At 29.1% G+C, this 21860-nt stretch overlaps 1 protein-coding gene across 2 annotated transcripts in view; it reads left to right on the forward strand.

Annotated features, from left to right (window-relative positions):
- Positions 1–21860, forward strand: part of LOC121132387 (uncharacterized) — a 305542-nt gene that overhangs the window by 31207 nt on the left and 252475 nt on the right. The window contains exon 1 of one of the 2 annotated variants that reach the window (XM_071886685.1): positions 7081–8058. The exons of the other annotated variant lie outside the window; for it this stretch is intronic. The gene's annotated coding sequence lies outside the window, so the exon portion shown is untranslated. Of the gene's footprint in view, positions 1–7080; positions 8059–21860 lie in introns of those variants that run through there. 2 annotated transcript variants of the gene reach the window in all.

Below are 21860 nucleotides of genomic sequence, written 5' to 3' on the forward strand. Positions count from 1 at the left end.
TTTGTTTTTTATTGATTGATATTAAAACACATTTATTGATCAAAACAAATATACAGGGTTGATTTTATCTACTGGTATTTTTACTTTGAATTTTATTAAATCGGAAAATAAAAAGATTGGAAATTTATTTGTCGATTATCTTCCAACTCGGCAGAAGATACGTTTCCTGACCCAAGATTCCTTACGTAAAGTTTCAACTCAATTAAACGCAACACACGAAAACGAGAAAAATAGAGAAATACGGGAGTGAAATTTTGATGCTTCTCTCCCGTGGCATGTCCTCTCTGGCCTTATTCAAAAAACATAGGTGCAGCTTCAATGAGAAATGTCTTCAGAACAAAAATCCAACCGGAACCATGGTTTTAGGCGTTGCGACCAGAACTGGAAAAGTCTGCCATCCTATTTTTGTGGAAAGGAAGGAATGGCTAAATACAAATACTTACATTGAATTTCCGAATAAAAAAGTGATACAATGGGACAAAGAAAAGTTATGGGACGACTTTTTTTCTTACTCAAGACGGATCACCGTGTCGTAGCACCGCTGTGACCCAGGCCTTCCTGAGAGACAACCTTCCGAACATTTGTGATCTCAACATGTAACCGCCCTCCCCTCCAGACATAAACTCTTTGGACTACTAGATCTAGGCGCGTCTACAGAAAAGGGTGTGTACTACTCCTCACATGAGTGTCCAGTCTCTAGAGGCTTCCATCAAGAAGGAGTGGACCAAGCTCGAGTCTGAGTACATACTCTAGGCATTCAAAGGATAAAGGCCTTGTATTGACGCAATTATTAGAGCTGAGGGTTCACTAAATGAATAAAAGTTGTCCCGAGCACTAGTTTCAGATGATTTTCTTAAATCAGTGTCCTCACAAAACCTCTCCTTTAAATTTTACTCTTGAAAAACTAAAAATAATAAAATGTGTACCTCTAAATCTTATCCTGTATGTTATAACTGAAAGGAGTCCAGTTGCTATCCTTGGATAAAAGCGCCTGAAAGGTTATTATAAAAATTGCAGACACCTTTGGTACTTATTTTATACAGCCGCACATAGACTATAGCCCTCTCACTATAGGGTGTATGATGGTTATCCTTCCTAAATTATATAACAGACAGCTAGGTGTTAACAAGAGTATTATTTATTAAGTCAATAGCAATAACGGGTTTAGTCTCGGTTCGGGTTTCTCCTCGAGTTCAGCATATACCCATCCCGAACCTAGGCTATCACTACTGATAACTTATTCTTTGAATTACTTTTTGCTTATATTCTTTATTAGAGTACAAATTAGAAAGGATAATCATATTTGGATGATCATTTCTTGCATTTTATACATCTTACTTATTGTTTTTTTATCAAAAATTTATTGATTATGAAATCTAAAACCATTTTTCAAATATTAAATATTTTACCCACAGGGAACAAAGCTAATTTAAAATTATGAAACAAAATATTTCTTAATTTAGATGGTGTTAAGGGAATTAACTATAACCATCTAAACAGTTACTTTTTTCATGCGATTTTCAGCATTAATGATTATACATTCTAACTAAGAATAGAAAGTTCAAAAAGATATAAATCTTATTTGAATGAAAAGTTGGAAAACAGTTATTTCATTTAGTTGGAATTTAAATCCAAAAATTCGTTTTTGTGGTTTCGTAGATTTTAAAAGTCGATAAAAATAATATATTAAAGTAGCTTTTGTATATTGTAAAAATGTTTTTAAGTACTGATGTAAGATATATAGATAGAATGGTGAGGAAAAGAGGTCATTGATTTCACATATATAATATGTAAAGATACATCGTAAATAAATGATATATTCGTATACCCACTCGGGTTTTCTCTTTCAGGGTTCCTTTTTTCCGGGATTTCTCAGGGTTTGATACCTACGGTAAATAATGCATTTAAATAAAAATATATAAGTTTAATTTAATTATATGCAATCCAACAACAATAAGCTAGTTCGTCACTAACTATTTTTTTTTTAGGGTCAGATCAGATTAAAGAATTCAAAAAAAAAAATTGTCTGGAGTTCTTGCTTTGACGAAAAAACAAACTTTTCCTTCAATAATATACATTCGGTTTATTAATATAGTAAATAAAAATAACTTACTCTACGATTTTCATGATCACATTCACACGTAATTACTCAATACTTAATTTTTTATCCTCAAGAATCATAGTATTATAAATTGATTACAGCTTGAGTAAATAAAAAAATATTGTTCAGGTTACCAACAAAAAAACTCCTAAAAATTGCTTAGGATTTACAGGCTGTTTATGTTGATTAATTATACTTAACAGTATAAAAACTGCTATTATACAATTCAACTGCATTTTTCCATCCCCCAATCCTCAACTTATTGCATTGTATGTTTCGATAGACCTCAAATAATACTTTTGTAGACCACACCGAACAGAACTAAGTTTAACCCCTACAGCATATAAGTTCCCCTGCACTTCGGATATGAGGCCATAAATCTGGCCTGACTCCATTTATCTTAGGGGTGGATCAAATGAATCAATCGGAGCGAGTCAATCATCAGAGTAACTTTATGATAATCATAAAATAGATATAATGAAGTCTCAACTTAACAGAGGAACACAATCTATCTTCAGGACTTATTTGAGAACAAAGATAATGTTGCCATTCTATCAAGAAGCAATGTTTGGTGGGAGTTTGTGAAATGGTTTTTCAAAATAATTCTTATGTCAATTGATTCAATACTGTTGTTCAAGTTTAATCTTAATGACTATTGAGTAGTTTATTAGTAATAAATATGTTAAATAAACCGTCATTCCAAAATTAATTTCTAATTAATTAAACGGCAAAAAAATCAACGTCGCAACCTATAATATGGAATGCCCATCCTTACATATAAGTCAGCTGACCGGGATGTTCCGTTGCTTTGATCTTGAAAATATGACCAAGGCAAGAAAACTTTGAGAAGCCGAGACATCATTATACCTATTAAGATTATAAGACAATTTTTAAAAATATTTAATAAAATTGCATTTTCAATTTTTTTTAAAGATTTGATATGTTTTTTTAAATTAATTGAAATGTATTTTTGTTAATCTTAGAAATTATTAACTATTTGCACTATCTTTAATTACTGCAAGATAAAAATAAACAAAAAAGAGTACTACAACATGTTCAATGTCCAAATACATTTGACTTTAATAAATCACAATGTTAGCTTAATTATATAACACAAGATTGACTTTGTATTAGATTTTTATTGTCCATTTTCATATCTTAAGTTAAACTGTGATAAATACTTTTATTTTATTTTTTATGTATAAATTTATACACATATATATAATAATATAATCATAAAATATTGGATAAAGAGCTTAATGATTTATATTACTCAACAAATATTACGTTATATAAATTGTTACATATATAATATATATACTTATTCTTCAAGCTGATTTTTTGGTTTATAATAAACTTATATATATTAATATATGGGTGAAAAAGTGAAGCCTTTTTTGAATTAGCGCTGTTCGGTATCCTGTACTATAATGGTACCGGACTACAGACTCATTTTAAAAGTCACTGTTGCGGCTGTTGCACAAAATCCGCTTTTTCTAGAAAAATAGCATAAACTAAACCACGAAGACAAATGATATGAAGCAAAGGATTTTGGTTTATTTATTACTTTATTTTTTAGAGTATTAACAAACAAACAAAAACTGATAGAAAGGAATAGGAAATAAACTATAGATAAAACAAGGATTGTCAAAGCAAGGGGTTCAGATGAAGTTACTGGCTGACCAGCAGCAACACTCACGTTCTTGAGAAATCAATTTCTCAAAATAGTTACAACGTATAATCAATATATAATAAAAGATCGAAATACAAAATAAAAAAATATCCATTTAATTAAATTGAAATAAATAGTAATCAGTTGCAAAAATTTTCATGTCAAGAATTTTTTTTTCCATTAACAGTTCTTAATTTCAAGGTAGGGACATTTCCGTCACGACCTATAATTTTCTCAGTGACTTGAGCCAGGGGCCAGTCCTTACGAAGTATATTGTCTTTTGAAATGGGCACCACGTCGTTACCATCAACTTCATCCATGCGATGTTTCCATTTCCCACGAATCTATAGTCTTTACAAATATTCATTTGACCATCTTTTCCAGAAGTGCTCACGAAAACAATTCAAATATTTGTAGCTAACCTTCAAATATACATTTTTTTTTAAAATTAGGAAGCAGTCCAACTGGTATATTAATACACAGATGAGAAGGCGTTATGAGTCCCATATTTTGAGAATCTGAGCTTAAAAAGGTAAGAGGACGTTGATTTATGAATGATTCTATATCTTTTAATACAGTATACATTTCATCAAATATTAAGAGAGCTCTTCCCAATATAATTCTAAGAGGTTTCTTTACAGACGAAACAAGTCTCTCGTAAAAACCTCCTCGAAAAGGACTTCTACGGGTAATAAAATCTCACTAAATATAAAAGCTAGAACAATAATTACGAACTTAAAAGAGTCAACAACATAACGAACAAGTCTTGCTCCGAGTAATCCTGCTAATAATTTCAATCAGGCCAAAGTTTTCCTTGGCTTTGGCGCTACACGAGTTTTACTGATGAGGATTTTTTTTTTTCGGCGAAACTGTCATTAGCATATCGAACATAAACCATGCTCCCGTACACAAGCTCGTTTGCATCACAAAAGGCGTGTAGCTCTACACTTTTAAATACAAATTTCGGTAAAAAACAAGGATTAATCTTCAATTTCAAAATATATTCAAACCCTTTTTCTCAATTCTGAACTTGGAGACTCTAGACTCATTGAGTTCTTCATTCCAAAACTTTTTCAAGCTCCAAAATGATTTTACGATAATTTTTGCTCGAATAGTAAAGGGGGAATAAAATCCAAAAATATCGTAAACTTGAGATACTTTACTGAAAATGGTCCTTTTGGTATATTTACGAAGTGGGTCTGGAAAATTGCTCTTTTGTTGATATTGGAAACAATCATTAAACCCATACCAACCAATGCCCAGCGCCATCGTAGTTCCATCCAACGAAGTATCTTTGAGTTCAACAAAGCTTTTAATTAAACGATCCTCCGTAGACACAAAATCCAACAATTCTGAGGAATTAGAGACAAACTTGGTCAAATTCCAGCCTCCACTTGAGAATTTTTTAAGAACTTATTTGCCAATCTTCGAGCAAATTCTAAGTCACAGGATCGCTCACAAACATCATCAACATATAAATTACTACTAATAGACATACATTCAAGAGGATATTTACGACCTATCTCAGTTTCAGAATGATGCTTAATACTAGATATTGCGAGAAATGGCGAAGACTTCACACCAAACATGACGGATTTCATAATGAAAACTTGTGGTCCACATGAGGATTGTTGTACCTCCAACGATATTATTAATACGATAATCAAATTCAGAGACTATCCAGAACACTAGTATTGAAAACAAGACGAACTTTCGAAGTTGTTTGCCCTCACGGGTCACAGGATGATCAGAAATAAAATACTGAAAACTATTACAAAATTCTTGAAGTTCTTCGTGAGTAGCTTTCCGAGAAAATACCAACTCTTCGTAAGATCTAATGGCCTTAGCATATTCCTCCTTGAGTAGAGGTGTCCTTGCAAGTCAACGTTCAAGAGAAATCAATTTTGATTTAATACAATCATAATCTGATTTTAATGCCGGAACATTATTTTTAAAAGACAGCGCAACCTCATATCTACCCTTTTTTAAAGATATTGAATTATTTAAGAGCAATACGATCTTCCTTCATAAGGGATCGTTCAGAATGTAAAATGCCAATCGATTCCATAGACCAAAATTTCTCAACTAAATTATTTAATTCATCTTCATCCCTATTCTTCTTTGAAATATTTGTAACTAAAACTTTAGGTTTAAATTTAGAAGGGATTTGATATGAATTAGGTCCCAATAGAACATAACCAAAAACTGTTTCTAAAGCTGCAGATAGAACAATACTATCTGGATGTTTTATAATCTTCCCTGTAACAAAAAGAAGATAATATACCAATGAGAATGTCAACCCCAAATAGGAATGGTCTTCCTGAATGGCAAAATCCAATTTTTTTAAATGTGAGCATTTGCCAAAATCAATAAACAAAGGTTTGAGGTCTGAACAAATTCTATCATCACTAACAAGGGTATTTGTAGAATAAACATTACGCGAACCCCGACTAGACAATCCGAATGAAGCAATATAAGTTTTAAGAGTTGACTTTCGATTTCCGAAACCACAGACAGTAATTTCAAAAGGCTTGCGACCATGGAGTAACATCTTATTAATCACACGCTTTGATATCCTGGATTGCTGTGACATTGAGTCAAACCAACCCGTACAGGTATACGTTGGTCTTATAAAATCAATTAGATCAAGTAATGTAGAATGCATAACCTGAGGGACATGTGGCATAGTGTCGTTGAAAGAGTGTGAGTCGAATTGTAAATTCACCAGTGTAGATGGACCCGATTGTTTATTTTTGTAATTTTTATCCGTGTTAGAAGTCTCTAAATACAGTAACGAATGAAGAGTTTTTACACAACCATTCACTTTTCATTTTCCAAAGCACTTTGTTTTAGGACGATATTTATCCAGACATCTAAAACACAAATTAAATTTCTTAGCCAGATTACAAAGGGAGGAAGAGGACTACTTGAGCAAAGAGAAAACATTCTTTTAAGGAATAATTTGAAATCCTACAAAGTAAACAGGTAGGTTGAATGGAAGTAACATAAGTATTGGAAGATTTTGAATGAATATTTTTTCTGTAATCGTTTAATGATGAATGAGACGGTGGATGCGAAGCTTATCGAGTAGATATCTCCCTTGAGAACCAAAGTTTGCATTTTTCGACTGAAGGGAACTTCTCTTCATCTTTGATAAGTTTTCTATCCTAGGACTACTTAAGCTCAGAGGGATGCTTCAATTCTAAAAGAGGAACCATAATGACGTCGAAAGGGTCTTTAGCTTCCTTCACAGAACTCTTCAAAGTATATAGACGACCAGAAATAAAATCTAAATATTCCCTCATTTGTTTAGGATCAACGGAACTCATCGGTTTTAATTCCGTAAAACCTTTTACTATATTTCGAACTATAGTTCTTGGTTGTCCAAAGCGATTTTTAACATGCTAAATAGCATCTTCATAATATTGAGTTAAGGGAGAGACAGAATCCAAACAATGTGAAGCGTAGTCTCAAAGTGATTGACGTAGGTAGCAATATTTATAAAAAGTAATGACCTTGGAGTTCGAATGAATTAAGGTGTCGTAATAATCAAGGATATTGGAGAAGAGTGCAAATAATCAATCCTCAGAAATAGTATCATCTTCACAACGATAATCTTCAGGAAAGGCTAGGATTATTCATTCTTGTAATTCATTTTTTGTAGCCGTTTTAGAGAGTTGATGGTTTTCGAACATCTCACGAAGTTCCAACAATTTATAATCTTTCAAGTTTTCCCGGGATGACATGTTGCAAATTCAAATTAATATAAACAATCAATGACAAAATAAATAACAATGACGACACAATTTAATCATGACGAAGGATGACGTCAGACGAACGACAACCGTGTAATCGAAAATTTAATTACGAGTAATATTCTGAGTGTTGCGGCTGTTGCACAAAATCCGCTCTTTCTGGAGAAATAGCATAAACTAAACCCTTATATCCACAAATGATATGAAGCAAAGGATTTTGGTTTATTTATTACTTCATTTTTCAGAATATTATAGTGGGCATCACTTATTAACGAAGGAAGAAAAGCTTATCAAAAAGAAAAGGAAATAAACTAATACTGTAGATAAAAGAAGGAATGTCAAAACAAGGGGTTCAGATCAAGTTACTGACTGACCAGCAGCAACAATCACTATACAAAATGGTTATGGGACGAATGAAAATTTTATTTTACAAGATCATCAAAATTTTTGACCTGGTTCATCCATTCTTCTGATAGGGTATAGCTCCCCCAATCCATCATACCAAACAAAAAAAACCTGAGAACGCTCCTGTAAGTACATTTGAATTGCCCTTAATAAAAAAAAAAATGTATCCTAAAAACTATCAAAATATCAATACAAATTTTAAACCTCCTTTATTCTTTTCTTTTTATGAACACCCTTTGTCTTAAGGATCAAATTGGTAACTGACAGTTCATCACTGATAAATTTAAAATTGTTTAAAGTTTGCCGATTTAAGAATGATATTATTCTTAATAATATTTCATATTGTGATAAAATAGTATGTATGTAGAATAGACCGTTTTTTTAAATTAATATTTTTCTCCCCTGCACGAAGACAATTTCTGCTTGAAGCGATAAAAAAAACTGACTTGGTAAAATATGAGGCCTCTCAAGCCATTTTTGGCAAGATAAATGCCCTTGTCGTTGGGAAAATGGTATTTTTGCCTCAGGATTGGGTATTTTAAGACTTCTTGAACTGCCCCAAATATGATACTTTATTATTCACTTAAAAATGGTAAATTTTAACACAAAAGTACAATTTCTTCCAAATTAAAATGATCGAAGAGGTTTTAAAAATTGTCAAACTAAGTTTTTTAATTATCTCCTGCAGAAGCGTCTTTGTGCAGGAGTAGAAAACTATTATCCCGAAATCGGAACAGTCTAATATACACTTGGAATAGCAATATCTATAGATTAAGACAAAAAAATTAGATTTAATGAAAGGCTTTAATACGATGATAGAGGCATTATGGAACTATAGAATGTTTTTGCATTGGATATTATTTTTAAATCCCTTATTTCCCTATTTAATAACTATAAATGCACATATGTTCTAGTGTTTATAGGTTCATAAAACTAGTGCTCTTGATTTGATTGTTGCTATAAGATGTATAATGTACATACATTTATTGCTCAAACGAAGAACATTTGTTCCTACTTTCTAAAAAAAAACATTTGAGACATATTAAGATTTTTAATGTCACATGATCTTCATTTATAAGAACCTGAATAATGATTTGATATTTAACTATTGTGCTTTCATAAGTTTTCGCGGAAAAATACTTAGTAAATCATAATTTCAATCATGTTTCATTATAAACATGGAGTACCGCGAGTGGTGCATTAAAATCTGAACACTTTGCTTTTTCAAATTCAACAGGATATAATTGATTAAATAACAATAGACTTTCAACAAAATTAATCCTATAAATAGATGCATGTCTGAGTTCTCACAATCATTATTTTAGCTGCCCTTAGAATTATTTCATCTGACATAGGAATGGTCTTTGAAGTCCAAATACATAACTTATTTTCCCTTCCCTAGGAGCGACTATCAATCTAACCTACGCACATTGATTTCAAAAATTTTCTTCTAAGTGCATTCCCCACTGAACTACGTCGCTCTGGCCTATATTTATTTAAATGAATGTAGGAAAAGGGTTCGCACATCTATCTTTGTCCCAGGCCGTGTTCATGGTAAACCTAGACCAGGCTACATATATGTATTTTTACAATATACAATATTTTTTATGGTATCTTGAGAGACTTTTATGCATCTACGCTTAGCAAACATACATATTAGTGTGGCCCTTAAAAATCAACGTTATACTTTTACACGAATCACCCTTACGTTTTGTTCTCTTCATAATAAAACTTCACTCTTCAAAATATTTCGAATTGCATTTCTATTTAATGGTGGGTTCGCTTCTTAATGTTTTGCCCTATATTAGTAGATAAATATTCGATATCTCCAACTCTTTCTAATATCATAAAGTTGCAATACCAAATTTGTCTGTATGCATTAATGGTATTTTATGGCAATATCTTTATTAGTTTTTTAGCTTGAATATTCAATTCATCTTAACACCAACTTTATTATTTAATATTGTTTGTTGTACAAAGTGCTTTAACTACAGAATGAACTAAATTTCATGAACTCTTCTCATCTGTGTAGGAGTTAAATTATTATTTATCTTACGTTTAATTTGACTTTATAGAAACAAGTGTATGTAACTGTTAGTCAAAAGTATAGGTATCTACCACCTTTAAATATCACTCAAATGTTGCAATTTTTGTCTCAGTGATGATATCTTAACAATTAAAACCAATTAAGAGAGCGAGAGAAAGAAAATAAGAACAGTTTTTTTAGTTAAACAATAACAGTTATCTTAATACATACATATATTTCTAATGTAATCACGAATCTAAATCTATGATATAAGTCATTGCTTTAAAGTACATATATTTTTTATTACAAGTTCGTTTTTAGTATTGAATAAATCATTTCTCCGATTTTTTACTTGGTCTCATTCACAATTATTCTTTTATTTGCTTCTATGCAGAAAACATTATTTTTCTTCAATCTCTATGTATTTGCATATATATATATATTTGAATTAAATAATTTCCTTTGAATACAACAATTGATCATATTTATTTATACAAATATATTCAGACTTAAATGTAAGTATGTAGACTGATATATTTTCATATCAATCCTTACTATAGAAATAGTTATTATTATTTTTTGAATAGGAAGGATCAATTTTTGAGGGATAATATAGACAATATTTATCACAGATTATGTGTAGCTCTACAAGGTTTATTTTTATATAAAAGTCTTTTTGACTTCAACGTTGTTTTTTTTTTTTTTTTAAATTACTCTTTAATTAAAATGGCAAATTTGTATAACCTATTGAATAAGATATTTAAAAATAAAATTTATCAAATAATTGTAATCAAAACATAAAATATATGTGTTTTTATATACTAACTCTTAGAAAAGCTAAATAATTATTATTTAAAACTTATAAGAGAGGATGTGGAAAGTTTCAACTATTATACATATATCATGGGCCTGGAGAAAGAGTATAAGATGTACAATATATATCCTATTTCTTTGAGATATCGGGTATTAACGTGCTACAAAACAAAGAGATTCATAGTTTCTTGTGTTTGATTTAAATATTACATAAAACTTGGAAGATGATCGATTTTATTTAATCAAATAATAATTTGAAAACTAAAAAAATCTATAATTAAATTGTAATTAACTAAATTTTTATAAAAGATTATGTCAAACAATTTTATAGAATATTTATGTTTGACCCCAAAAGCATGTTCCTCACTACTCCAACGCATGACAGCAATTGACTGCATTTCCAACTTTAGAATCTTGATTAAACCACACCCTATCCAACTCGGAGTAATTAAGCCAAAAATAAAAAGTTCGTGTGAACAATTATTTTTGAAAGAAAAGCAACGCGAATTATTTGGACGTGTTACAGAGATGGGTGCATTTTTTATTGTAGAGAGTAGAGTTACAAGGAGACTATGTTAAAAATAAAATAAAAATGTCTTGTATCTTTGTTAATTCAGAGCTTTTTCAGACAAACCCTCGTAGTAAGTATTTGGGTTTCCGATATCTAATCATACCTATTGTCAAATAGGTGACTCAAAGTCACATATATACATATATTTTGGATATATAGAGCAAGTCTTCTAACTACTATGGTTACCAATCACGTTTTGACAGTAATTGTTTGAATCAACTTATCAAATAAATAGATTTGCTAATCATACTCATGTTTTAATTTACGCCATAAGTAAATAATAAAGTTCAAATCATTGATAAGTTATTATTGCTGCTAAACAAACTTCAGACACAAACGGTCATTCTTTCTAAAATCTCAAATTATTTACGTATTAAATAACTTTTGTTTACTGGCTTCAAAATAAACGACAAAAACTTTGTGGTACTGTTTTTTCTACAAAAGCATTATTATTAATAATAACCTTTAAAACACAATTTCGCAAAATTGGACATACATTTTCACAAAGTATGTATGTATTTTTATGTATAAAGATTTCTGATTTTTTTCTAGCGTAGAACTTGGCTCAAACCTTTTATAAGTGTAAAACGTTTTATTTTTAAACTTAAATACAAATAAAAGGAATATAAATATATTTAGTACAAAAAAGTTAGTTACAGATTGACCATCTGTAATAATTAAGTAATAGTAATAGTTAAGTAATAATATAGTTAGATACGGAACTTAAAGGTTTTTTATTGATTGTGGAGTCAATGTCTATGGGATCAGGGGCATCATTTGAGAAAGTTCTTAAAATCAACTGAAGCTCTATGTACTTTCTGTATATTTGATTTCATTAGAGAATTATTTTTTACCGTGCTTGGTTAAAAAGTATAATTAGATATAAATTTGGTCATTTAATTAAAGAGACGAGTATTTCAATGCAAAAAGTCTTTTATTTTTTTGGAAAAAAATAAATAATATAACCATTATAGCACTAAAACTGAGAAAATCACAACTATAACAAAAATAAACACAATAAGAGAGAGTATAAAATAGATTCTTAATCTAGATCAAAATAACAATATAAAAAACATATATATTGGGATTTACTCCTTTTATTAATTTTTGTTGATTTTTTTTTATGTCGACGCACCACACATGTACTTCATACCACATAATGCATTTAAACATTGAATTTTCTGATAAATAATATATATTATATAAGTGTAATTTATACAAATAGCTGATTTTAAACATAAATGTTAAATAAATATTTTAATAAAGAAATATCTTTCTTTACTTTGTAATAAGTAAATGCAAAAATATAATTAAACATAAAATTTATGTACAGAAACTTTTAAAAATAGAAAGGGCTTCAAAACTTTTTACCCACTAAATTATTATTATTTAATTTTCTTACTCACTCTCTCTAGACCATTTACAAACATTTAAATACCTCCATATAAAGACACAGTATTTGTTATAATATATAGCTAATGTTTAGCATGTATATTAGGGTGAGCTAGTCGTTAAAAAACTCTAAAAAATTTTAGGAATTACACTGATCCATTTTTTTTTTTGCAACATTCCGGTGAAATAAATAACATATATTAAAAATTTAATTGATATTTGTGTTGCATCGAAATAAACACAATGTTGAACATAAATCATGTAATGGAGAAAATCTTAATAATCTTTTTACAGGTAATAATAGGTGAAGTAAAAAGATCTGATATTTTTGAGGTCCATATTACCAGAACGGAATTGTTGGAACCATCGGTTTGCGTTTACATTCGATACTCTATTGGGTTCATAAACAGGACAATTTGTTTTGCCCACCTGCTCTTCTTTTCTCCTTGGGCGTAGTGATACTAAAGAATGTCTCGAACTTTATGTTTTCACTTCCATTTTGGAACGCTGTAACACACAACTGACTTCAGTTAACCTAAAACTGTAAATACACTTTTTTTAAGAATACGCTTAACTTTGGAGTATACTATAAGTTGTTTTTTTTATGCAATGTATTCATCGTGAGATATAACTTACTGAATAATATATCGAAAAATGCCCAGAACTTTTTACTTATCCTAATATAACGAATCGGCTAAAAAGTCCCGGGCTTAACAAAGAAAACACGGATTTAATTCGTTACAAATTGTTTTTAAAAAAAAATTATTATTATAATTTAGTTATTTTTGATAGGGTGTATGGAGCGGAGTCTCCATAACACTTTTCCAGGCATCGCTTAGCTTGAATGGTATTTTTTCCCATCAAGAAGCAGTTAAAAATTTAAATTGAAAAGCATTTTTAATCCATTGTTTTAATAAAAAACAAAAGTAGTGTCACACCAATAACTCATAATCTTAAGAATAAATTGTTATAAAATTTTGACAAATGTCATTTTAAGGTTGGTATTTACTGAAAATGAGGTAAATTTAAAAAAAAATTGAGCCATGTATATGTGAAATCCTTAACTTTTCAGCCTATACCTTTTTTATACCACCCAATATTTGATAAACCTATTTGAGTCAATTAAAGACATTGTATTCAAATTTGTGGGATGAGTTTAGATACTCAATAATGTTAATTATAGTTAAATAATTTGATTTGATTTAAGAGCGGCCCCGATATGACCCCTTTATTTATTTTATTTTGACAATCCATTTTGACTCCTTTTATTATAATTTGTAGCACCTCCAATGGACGATAATTCTTCAAAAATATAAATGTAATCCACACTTGGCGCAGAGAAAAATCATTCTAGCTTGCTTTTGAGTTAACGGGCTACGTATATCCATATTTACTTTTTAGACAAAATGTATGAAATTTTGGAAATTTAAGTGACACAAAGCTATAAAATTGACATTTTATTATTTTTAATGTGTTCAATAATTTTTTGGTAAGAAAATATAAATACCATTTTTCATTTCTTTAAAAACTGATTTTATAATTTTTGTCACTTTTTCCAAAATAGTAACACTTCAAGTTAAATATTAATAGTAAATTTGACAAATGTGATCATTTGATCCATACATTATCAAAAAAAGATAACACTTGTTTGGTAAGAAACAAAAAGTCAGGGTCACCCTAACGTCTATGTATATATTATATGCATATTCAAGAAAGAAGGAAAGAAGATGAATTGAATTTTCTTTACAATTCAAATTAAATTAATTGCAGTCTTTAAATTTATGTCTATGCTATAATTGAAAAGTTATATAAATCATTCAAAGTTCCCTTCATATATTATATACGTAAATTTATATATCATTTATGTATTTGTATATGTATGTATGTACTATATATATATAGCAGTCACTTGTTTCAAATTAGTTGTTATTTCATATATATATATTAGAGTAAACTTGTAAATAATTTATGTAATTTTTTTTTAAATTAATGTCCAAAATAAGTGGATTTTTTTCTTCTTTTTTATAAAACACCCGTAAGTACATTTATGAAAACTATAGAAAGAATACATTGAACGCCATTAAATATCTCGTAAATAATCAGTATACATATTAATAAAATTTATAGTATGTCAATAAATGCTAACTTTAATTATTCACATAGTATAATGTCATCCAAACATATTCTATGTAATTTAGAAAAATTAATATGTTCTTCAATCATAATTTCCAACAGTTTATGTTTATATCATTAGAGATGTGAAACAAAGTAACTTTCTCAATGAGTAGGACGCAATCCCTTGGGGGCACAAGACCAAAAAAATAAACAATTGTATATGTTATTAATCGACTACCTTATAATATTGTAAGCAATAGACATGAACGGCCGCAATTGCCTAGAAATCTTTGTTATTGTCTTGCCTACTTCTAATACCGTGCGGATTTGAACTTTGTTGATCAATTTTAAAACCACGTAATGAATGACGTAGCTCAGTGGACAATGCGTTCTTAAGAAATTGTTCTTTTTAACTGAATTTGCGTAGTTTCGATTCACGCTTACTTCTATAAAATGAAATATACATAATATATATAGGCTTCAAAGACAATACCTATGTCAGATGGAGTAATTGTAACACTGAAATATTTACAAACATACTCCATCAGACAACTAAAATTAATAGTTAAATAAATGTTATTAATAAAAAATTGATATGTTTTGATCATAATGAATAAATTCATCTCAAAAACTGATCTCTATTCAAAGTATACATACATAAAATGGTATACTTCATATTTACATGTTGATATTCCTGCTTGATATTACATCACTAATCAGACACTTTACCGATTAGTTGGTTATTGGCAAATGGTACTAACTAAGTTTAAAAAATAATAAAAACACTGCTCAATAGTTTGGATTTACAACTGTACTGGTTAATACTTAAAAACAACTACCTAATCAAATAAAAAAATATATATATTCATTTATCTAATATATAAGAGAATGGAGGATGAAATTCATAACAAACGTAAGAAGGTACTTTTCAAGAGAATGGGACAAGTTTTGGGTAAGGCATATCGGGTGTCATATTTTTAGTGATGGAGTTGAGGTGTATTTTGGGTATGTTAAAAAAAGAAGCCGTAAATCAACATGTAACCCTGACAATTTGAAGAATTTTTCGGAAGAAAGCGGCTTAGCTGTCATTACTTTAATAAGTTCAGCTACATGCAACTGTGACGAGAGGGAGGAAAATATAGAAGAACATATATATATATAATTTAATTAAGGATTGACATTGGAATAATTCTTGCCTGAGTCTAACATGGACTAACAACCATAACTCTGCAACAAATCTTCAAGAGTACACTCTGTCTTTTTGAGCTCACACAAATGTTCAATCAGATTTAGAATATATTGAATTTAGTAGAAGAGAAAGTTCAATCCTTAGGAATTAAATACTAATGACAACAGTTAGTGAAAAGTAAAGTAAATTTACTCTTTAGTTAGCAAAAAAAAAATGGGTGGCCTAAAAAATACACCAGATTTTCATCAGTATATATTACATTTTTCTATTCTGATAAGTAACTTTATAAGGCACTATGAACAGATGGGTCAGCTGGATTATTCTATAATCTTCGTCATATTGCATCATTAAAAAGTGATATTGTCTAGATTAGTGGGTTCCTAGCTTGAAGACACTCTCCCTTGGGGGGGGTAAATTTGCAAGAATATTTGTAAATGTATACAACTAAAGAAGAAGAAAATGTTAAAATGGTTGGGTGTATGTGGAATGGGGTTAAAGGGCAATGCATTTGTAATTGAGTTGTTTTCATCAGCTGACTCTTTTATTCATAAAAGCATCTGTCTCTACATTTTTTCCTTTTCTTTTTTGAAAGTCGAGATTTTTATTTTGGACTTATCTAATAATGGACTGCATTTTATGCTCATATGATGACTCTATATGCTGTTTTATATTAGATGACGTCATCTGAGATGGGATTTCTTACACGCATGGACTGCGAATGATTATTTTACTAATTCTACATGTAATATGTAATAGTTGAATTTTACAAACCATTTTGAATACACATTTATATATATTCAAAACTTGCCTTATACATATTATCTATTGGTTTTTAGTCAACTCCAAAACTTAAATATTTATTTCACAGACACATTTATTCATTAATTTGTCATCAAGATCATAGAAAAACCAAACAATTACACTAGTTAATAAAATCCCAACTTTTTTTTTGCCTCTTGATTGAAATGATATAGCATCTGATTCCTTTTAACTCAAGAAACATAAAAAAAACAAAAAAGTTTCTGATTTTTGGACTACAGAGGGTTTTTTTTTATAAATATTGCTTCAATTATCTACGTAATTAAGTGTTAATTTTCTTGAATCTTTAAAATGATTAAATCTTGAAAGGTCTAAATAAACGAAAAAAATCATGAATTATAGTTTGTAGATACATATTCCAGATTCAACAAATGTTCTCACAATATTTACTCAATTAAAATAAATTTATTTTAAGTACAAAAAAATGACTAAAATTGAACTCTTTCATTGAAAGTTTAACAAACTCTTCCTTTTTTATTACAATTACTCAAACCGTAGTTTAAATATGTATAACAAATAGCATCTTAAAAAAAAATAATTTTCTTAAAAGCTATTTAAAATTTTTTGATATAAAATATTTTTGTATATTTATTAAGTTATAAAGGTGTATTGATAGCATATAAAATATTGAAGGCCGTAAAGACAAAATAAATTGGTTAGAAAGGTTATTATCATATTTTTTGAAGTAAGAGCAATAAGTAACACTCAATCCAAGGGAAAACTATGGATGAGTAGTGTTATCATCCATATAAAGTCAACTCTTTTACCGGTGTTTAATGATATAACATACACATAATTGTTTTATTTATTTTTTTAGTCAGAGAGAACAAATTAATTTCAACTTTGGTTTCACTAAGTTCTTTTTCTTGCCCTAGAAAAACATTGAAAGAAGACAAGAAGAAGGAGGGAGAAAGTTAATGGAATCCTCCTTCCAACTATTGTAACCCATTAACTATTTCATTTTGTTGGAATTAAAAAGGGATTAAGGATGAAATTAGAGAGAAAGCCCCAAATGCTACCACAGTTAGTTTGCTCTTTGTCAATAAATCCTAGTCCTAATGTACACACATACGGGTAAAGAACTAAATAATCAAAATAAAGCGGAAAAAAAAATCATTTCAAAAGAAACAAATTAAACAAAGTTTTTGAAGAACTTTTCCAAATTATTTTTTCTAATATACTCATTACAATTCAATTAACATATAAAGGTATAAAACAAATACAATTGAAAATAAAGATAATTTTATCTTTATTAATCGAACACATATGAAATCAAGTACTTTAAAAAAAAAAGACATACTATTTTTCGTATAAAGTTCCAGATTACAAAATAAAAATATGTAATTTGCATTATTTTACAACCCGGTGTACCTGGCATTGCTTTTTAGGCGTCGACAAACAGAAAAACAAAACTTTGCTACTGTAATATATGTACATTGTTCATGCCTTTTTTTCTTTGTTTATATGAGACGCTGAGCTTAGTTACACACGCTCCTTGCTATATTGATAGATCGAGTAGTCACGCTGTTCTGATAAATCAAGTGCACCCTCAAAAATCAGTCATCCATAGATCGAAAAACGTTGCTTTATTTAATTTATTATTATCAGGTGGAGTGTTGGTTTAATGTTTATAAACAATGATCCTAATTAAATTATCAGCACAAAGAATGTAAAATAAAATTATCAATATTTTTGATTACAAAATCGATATTTTTGGAAGACTTTTTGTCTTGAGACAATCATAGAACAAGTGTATCGCTGTTTCCAAAATATCCCAACTGAAAGAAGATCTAATTTCAATATCGTTTTATTTATATTTTAAGAAAGGTAGCAGAATTTTAGTCAAATATAACATCTCCTCAATTATTTTAACATATTGTAGAAGAAATATTTTACATTCCATGTATAGATCTATTTTTTTTTCTGTGATTCTCTCTCTCTTTACCTCTTTTGACAAAATTCCTAAGATTTTTTTCATATATATATATACCTATATAAAAACTACAGTATGAGTTAAACATAGCCTGTCACTAAGAAATGTCTAATTGATTTTTTTGCTCTATACATTTCTCATCATCTCTAGGCAGAGTTGTATTCGAGTTCCACCTTTTTCTGAGTTCAATACACATGTAGTACACGAGTTCGGAATTTGACTCGAGTCATGTTTTTATTAACTTGTATTCAAAACTTAATATCTTGAAACACTATAGCCTTAGACTTTATCAAACTCGAAAAATGTAGAACCGAATAAGGGTCCATTTAACCGTGAGTGGGGCCTGAGGCAAAGACAAAATGTGGGTCCTTTTTTCCTACAATGAATGGATAACTTGTTTTTTTAATGAATGTGCAAAGTTTCTTGGTGATGCACCACGAAAATCGAGATTAACTCTCATACATCTTTGTATATGATTCTGATTCCGAATACAGTTCAAATCTTTATAGTTTCTAGTATGATAAAGTCTAAGTCCATATGGTTTTGAGACATGTAGGAGTATAACGGGAAATATACTATACTTGTTGGTGGTTGAAAGGTTAGATTGGGAATAATTTATTCTAAATATTTGAAGATTTACAGATGCATCGTAATTACATACATAAATTAAATGGCGATCAATAATTTCTGAGTAATTATTTTCAGCAGAGCCCTTTTCGGTGAGATCCAAATTTACCTTATTTCCTTCAACTTTCATGGATAGATCAAAAAAATGAATGCCTAAACTTTCATTTTATCTATTTCACCATGCATTAGTTCCATTTCTATTCAAATTATTCAGTATTTTGTTCTTATTATAGATTAATATCAATATGATCCGTTCAAAATCATTTTAACTTCCGTTGTGTTCGTAACTTTAAAAAATATATAAAAATAAAGTTCTAAGTCCTTGAGGAAGTTTGCATAAAATGTAGTTTTGTTATGAATTATGATATTTAGATCATACAAGAATTATCATAATTTAAGATTCACAAATATTTAAACGACGGCGAAATGCTACTTTGCCTAAAAGAAGCAATATAAAATGAGAAGCTCCTTGCTAAAAATATGCATGCCGGAGAAAACTCTTTCAAATGAATGGACACATTATTCAATATGTATATACAAACGCACTCTTATTGCTGTAGTCAATAAACCTAGATGAATGAGCTTTATCTGAACTCATTTTCGAACGAATTTACAAAAAAATACTAAAAATATTTCTAATGAGTATTTATTTATTTCCTTTCTTCAATGATTGTAGACTAGAGCTATAATCATTAATAATTTTTTACCTCATTGAATTTTCTAACTCTTTTGTTAGGGAACTGGGATTTTATGCATCCCAATTTTGAAAAAATAGCTTTATTTCTGTTTAAAATGAATCTATTTATATGCACCTGAAACATCATTCAGAACAATTTCAGCTTTTTGTTGTTGCAAAAATGATTTTTCTTGGAACTATTTTCAATTTTTTCAATTTTTAATTCGATGAATTTGTTCAGTTTTAAGTCTTTTTTCCCCATTTTTTTCTATTTAAGGTATAAACGTTGCTAAAAATTTAATTCATATATCATACTTAATCTCATCAAAGTTAATGTGTACATTTTTAGTACCAAAGGTTCGTTAAAAGTAATTTATAATTCATAGAAGTTTTCATCAAAAATGAAAATATAATATTTCAACTATAATAATCTCAAATTATATCTTCTCGATGCCCAAATCAAATGTTGTTATGATGAAGTAGCGTAATTTTGAGTCCATGTCAACCGTATATCAAGAAATAAAATTCACTTTATATTTAAGTTAAGGTTTAACCCAAGTTCATTAACTACGTCAAAAAAAAAATGACATTCACTAAGGGAGCAATAATAAATCAAGAAATGACGTAGGTACTGATGTCGAGTTTCGGACAAGATTGGTTTTCCAGTTCGGTCTTTAAAACATTTTTTCTTGACAGTCTTGGACTAATATTTTGGTTCACACTGCGATCTTCTACTATAAATTTAACATAAATTTAATATTTTTCTAATCGTAAATAGATTTTTTCAATCCCAATCTATGGACCCATAGATTAACTCCCATATCCTCATCGATGAGTGTACAAATATGATTTATCGAACATATTTTACTTCATATAACGTTATTATATAGGACAATGTTCAGTACCTTGAAGTACACATGCCGTCGTTAACGATTAATCTATAAAATACGTTTATATAATATTTTTAGACCCAAATACCTACGCAAGCAGATACATTTGGACCTAGATGTAAAGGCTTTTTTTTAAATCATAAAATTTAATAAGAACACATAGTTTTCATTAAAATCCCTAATTTGCTGGGTAAACCCTGTCTTTACTTATAAAAAATGAGACTATGATCAAGTATATCCCTTAGATTTAGACATTATTTAATTCAATCAAGAAACAAATTACAAATTGCAAACGAAAATGTATTTTAATTTTTTGATCCCCTCCATACGTTGCCAAATACAATATATATATATATTGAAGTATAAATATTTTTGCATTAAAATATTATCAATATTTGCATAAAACTTGCAAATCTTCTCAAAACATTTAACTTACTTAGAAAGTTATGCCATTGGACATTAGGTAATTATTTTATATGAAACACATGGGGGCTGAAAATTCACGGGCTTAACAAGAAAAAAATATTATTTTTTTTCTCGTTCAGAATCATCTTTTTTATTATCATTCTCTATTTTTTTATTTGTTTTACGGAACAGGCATACTTTTCAATCGATTGCTTAACCCTAAAAATTCCAAGAAATTATTGAATTTTTTTTTCCAATGATATATTTAAATTTCACTTTTTCTCTATGTAGTCATTATTAATGATTATTATCTACTTTTGTAGCAATTTGTGTGTTAAGTAAAATAACATTTAATAATTCTAATCATAAGAAAAGGACCCCATTCAAGTATGCCTTTGCCCGAGGGTTTGCTTAAGCTAAAACCGACCATACATATAGGTACAATAAACGAATTAATCAAAGAACTTCGTC

This window comes from Lepeophtheirus salmonis, chromosome 2 (genome assembly GCF_016086655.4).
Source record: "Lepeophtheirus salmonis chromosome 2, UVic_Lsal_1.4, whole genome shotgun sequence".
NCBI classification, from domain to species: domain Eukaryota; kingdom Metazoa; phylum Arthropoda; class Copepoda; order Siphonostomatoida; family Caligidae; genus Lepeophtheirus; species Lepeophtheirus salmonis.